The sequence below is a fragment of the Dermacentor andersoni genome, chromosome 10 (genome assembly GCF_023375885.2).
Source record: "Dermacentor andersoni chromosome 10, qqDerAnde1_hic_scaffold, whole genome shotgun sequence".
Classification (NCBI taxonomy): Eukaryota; Metazoa; Arthropoda; class Arachnida; order Ixodida; family Ixodidae; genus Dermacentor; species Dermacentor andersoni.
In genome coordinates this window covers 3647794-3652885 of record NC_092823.1, presented here as the reverse complement: position 1 = coordinate 3652885, position 5092 = coordinate 3647794, and positions in this window count along the sequence as shown.

The following is a 5092-nucleotide window of genomic DNA, read 5'->3' as shown; positions in this document are numbered from 1 at the left end:
TCATCATCATCATCATCAGCCTGGTTATGCCCACTGCAGGGCAAAGGCCTCTCCCATACTTCTCCAACTACCCCGGTCAGCGGAAGAGCGCAAAACTATAGCAAAACGATGTTTCGCGCTATTTGATTTAGAGGGAAGTTTGCTCCCGAACGGTGACAGATAGCACAAGTTAAAGCCTTTCACTAGAAGACCGCCGAAGAAGCCATCGACGCTGCAAGAGGTGTTCATGTTTCAGGAGACGAGTTTGCAAACGACATTTTCTCGAGAAAGCTATTTCTGGGACAATGTTTTTCAGTGCCTGAATTAGAATTTGTATACAAACAGCAAAATTGACATTTATAGTCGCGGTGCAGGCTGTTCAAAACATTTGAGGCAATATATCTGGAAAATAAATGATGCCGCCTGTGGACATGTAAGTAGAGCTGCTAGTGTAGTGCATTTCAAAAAAGGGCAACGAACCAGACTGCCTAAACTGCCCGCAAGAAAGTAAATTACGCAAAATAAAAGAGCACTGCTTTGCTAGCTGAAAGTGCATGCCGGCTGTAAAGACAGCTCTTGCAAAACAGGTTTTCACTGCAGGCAAGTCTTGTGAGGCAAGCTTTCGTGGCCATCAAGTTTTGACGTTGGGCACTTTCCAGCTGAGCACCATGATTTATGATCTCCAGGAGAGTTCTGTCGAGGAAACAGTGTCAATATTTTCATCCTGAAATACCATCGCCTTTTTTCCAGTGTGCAAAATAAGTGATGTGAAGTTGACAGTCCGAGGAAAACTTCAGAGTTAGTCATTAGCGGAAACAGGAAGTCCGGTGCTCGAAAGATGCAAGTGGCTTAAACGAGGAAGCTAAGATAGATGTGTACTTTCTCGAAGAAAGGTAGACTTCGATATAAACGTAGTAGACAGCCAAAGATAAAGTGCGGGAATATCTGCGAATGGTTCTAGAGGAACGCTCCTGCACACGTAATCACATGGAACGGGAGTCCCACCTACACAAGAAATTAAACAGCTTAACTTAGTACAGAATGGAAGTGAAGTCAGCAAATAGATTTTTGAATATTGATACGTGTACTTATCTTTATCGGGCGACCACGTTTCGCCGCTTAACAAATGCAATCGCACAGCGCGGGACGCGCCTGCATGCATCCGACGTTTCTGGAAAGTTATCGATGCTTCTACCCGGCTGTCTGTTGTCGCCGAACCTTGTGTTATCTGATTTCATCGCGTAGCGCGAATGGTGTAGAACTTTGTGGAAAGCACGCGGGTCCAAACGATTAGTCTGGAACATTCGACGACTGCTCTATAAAAGCCGACGCGCTTGACCCGCTGAGCTGATTTTCGACGATCGCCGACTGTGTTTGCCGCTTTCGTTGTGCTATAAGTGTAGCCTGTTTTGTGGGCACAGGTTCGCCCAATAAAAGGCTAGTTTTGTATTCCACCGTACTGCTTCTTTCTTCGCCGTCACTACCACGTGACATCTGGTGGAGGTGCTTTACGTCCATGTACCGGACGCCCCCGACAAGCCGTAATACAAGCCCGGACCGCAAAGACAACACCAGCGCCGTCCCGGAACATCGAGCAAGCCGCCGTATTCAACAGCTGCCCCCGGAGCACGGACTTCTACCTGAGAAGACCAAGAAGATTGTGGCCACGGAAACCCCAATGGCAGCCCCAGCGTCCCCCATCGTGCTGCAGCAGCCCAGGGAGCCTCCAACGTTCCGCGGTTCAACATTCGAAGACCCGGAATCATGGCTGGAAACCTACGAACGGATCGCGACATTCAACAACTGGGACTCCGACGACAAGCTGCGGCATGTCTACTTCGCCTTAGAAGACGCCGCCAGAACTTGGTTTGAGAACAGGGAGTCGACCTTGACAACGTGGGACCTGTTCCGTAGCGGCTTCCTGCGCACCTTTACAAGTGTCGTGCGCAAGGAAAGGGCCGAAGCTATGCTGGACGCCCGAGTGCAGCTACCAAATGAGAACGTTGCCATCTTTACGGAAGAAATGAGCCGTCTGTTCCGCCACGCCGACCCGGATATGGCCGAGGAAAAGAAAGTACGCCTACTCATGCGTGGTGTGAAGGAAGAACTTTTCGGCGCAATGGTACGAAGCCCACCGACGACCGTAGCAGAGTTCCTTCGCGAAGCCACCGGCATTGAGAAGACACTCGAAATGCGGAACCGGCAATTCAACCGCCGCACAAGCTCTACCCACTACGCAGGAATTCAATCACTGGCCACGGACGATCTGCGCGAGACCATCAGGGCCATTGTGCGCGAAGAACTGCGCAAGGTCTTGCCTTCGTCGCAGCCTCAAGTGGCCTCTATCGCCGACATCGTGAAGGAAGAGGTGCACCGATCCCTTGGAGTTCCTGAGGTGCAACCAGAACCACCGCAGCCGGAAGCAATGACCTACGCCGCCGCCGTCGCCCGCCGTCAAGGCCCCCCTGCGCGACCGCGCCAAGATCCTGCAACACCGCAATTCCGTCGTCCACCGCCGCCGCCGCCAGCGCGTCCACCCGTCGCCCAGCGCACCTATGCGAGGAAGACGGACATTTGGCGAGCCCCCGACCACCGCCCGCTCTGCTATCACTGCGGAGAAGCCGGCCATGTGTACCGCCGATGCCCATACCGCGACATGGGACTGAGAGGGTTCGCCGTCAACGCGCCGCGTCCACAGCTTGGGGAGCGCCCACGTGACATTGCCGATTACCTAGCCGCCACTCAGTGGAACTCTCGACGACCGTCCCGTTCGCCGTCACCAGGCCGCTACCTGTCGCCACAGCGCCGCCCATACACTGGCCCAGCCCGGGGCCGCTCTGCGAGCCCATACCCGGAAAACTAAAAGCAGCAACCGATGGAGGTGCGGTTGCTGTTCGTCGAACTGACGAAGATCCTCCGCCGCCGACGAAGACGACGAAGAAACCATCTCGACGACCTAAAGACGACACGCCGCCGTCCCGAAGAAGTCGGGAAGCCAAGACTACACCGACGAAAGACGACTTGACGACGCGACGTTCCCGCTTCAGTTCAACACGACGCAGCCGTGATCCGACGCCAAGACCCAACTGCAACGCCAGACAAAGAACCACCGACCTCGACGTGCTTCTCGACGGCCACGCAGTCACTGCCTTAGTCGACACAGGGGCCGATTACTCCGTAATGAGTGGACACATCGCCGCCCAGTTGAAGAAAGTTAAGACCGCTTGGGAAGGCCCTCAGATTCGCACCGCTGGAGGACACCTCATCACGCCGACTGGGATCTGCACGGCAAGAATAACCATTCATGACCGGACTTACCCTGCCACCTTCGTTATCCTCCAACAGTGTTCGCGAGACGTCATTCTCGGTATGGACTTCCTGGACCAACACGGCGCAATCATCAACCTGAAGTCGAAGTCAGTAACGCTGTCGGAAGATAAAGGAATGCCGCCGGAGAACCCTCGTAGTCACCACGCCTTGAGTGTGCTCGAAGATCAAGTGAGCGTCCCGCCTCGCTGCAGCATCGTTATTTCGGTCAGCACCGAAACACCCGCTGACGTAGAAGGCGTCATCGAAGGCGACCAACGTCTACTGCTAGACCATGAAATTTGCGTCGCAAGAGGGATCGCTCGACTGCATGGAGGGAAAACTGAAGTGTTGCTGACAAACTTCAGCCAGGAGTTCAAGCACATCAACAAGGGCACGACGATCGCGTACATCGAGGAAATTCTGGAAACAAGTAATGCGTTTGTCCTCTCGGATTCCGCCGCATCTACCCCGACGACCATGGTTCCCGAACCAGACTACGACATTAATCCAAATCTCCCTATGATTAAGCAACAGCAGCTCAGAAGTCTGCTCCGACGATACAAAAGCTGCTTTTCGACGTCATCGAGGCTTCGACAAACACCAGTCGCCAAGCATCGCATAATCACCGAGGAATGCGCTCGCCCACTCCGTCAGAGCCCTTACCGAGTTTCGGCGCGAGAACGTGAAGCTATAAGAGAACAAGTCGACGAAATGCTGCGCGACAACATCATCCAGCCGTCGAAAAGCCCGTGGGCATCCCCTGTTGTTCTGGTAAAGAAAAAGGACGGAACCCTACGTTTCTGCGTCGATTATCGTCGCCTGAACAAGATCACGAAGAAGGACGTATACCCCCTCCCACGGATAGACGACGCATTGGATCGGCTCTGCAACGCTAAATACTTCTCGTCCATGGACCTAAAGTCTGGCTATTGGCAAATAGAAGTCGACGAAAGAGATCGCGAAAAGACCGCCTTCATCACCCCAGACGGCCTCTACGAGTTCAAGGTTATGCCATTCGGACTGTGCTCGGCGCCTGCAACGTTCCAGCGCGTGATGGACACGGTTTTAGCAGGATTGAAGTGGCAGACCTGTCTCGTATACTTGGATGACGTCGTTGTATTCGCCGGAAATTTCGACGATCACCTTAGGCGGCTTGCCACAGTACTAGAGGCCATCAAGTCATCAGGGCTCACTCTGAAGCCAGAAAAATGCCGCTTCGCTTACGACGAGCTTTTGTTCCTAGGCCACGTCATCAGTAAATCCGGAGTACGCCCCGACCCCCAGAAAACAGCTGCCATCGCAAAGTTCCCGCAGCCCACCGACAAGAAGGCAGTGCGTAGATTCCTTGGCATGTGTGCCTACTACAGGCGCTTTGTCAAGGACTTTTCACGCATCGCCGAGCCGTTGACACGTCTAACTAAATGTGATGTTGAGTTCAAGTGGGAAACGCCGCAGGCCGAGGCATTTCAAGAACTCAAACGACGCATGCAGTCGCCGCCCGTACTTGCGCACTTCGACGAGCACGCCGATACCGAAATCCACACTGACGCCAGTAGCCTAGGCCTCGGCGCCGTCCTGGTCCAGAGAAAAGATGGACATGAACACGTGATATCTTACGCTAGCCGGTCGCTGTCAAAAGCGGAAGGCAATTATTCTACAACCGAAAAGGAATGCCTCGCCATCGTTTGGGCTACAGCGAAATTTCGCCCTTACCTATATGGCAGGCCATTCAAAGTCGTCAGCGACCATCACGCCTTGTGTTGGCTAGCGAATTTAAAGGATCCCTCAGGACGGCTGGCACGGT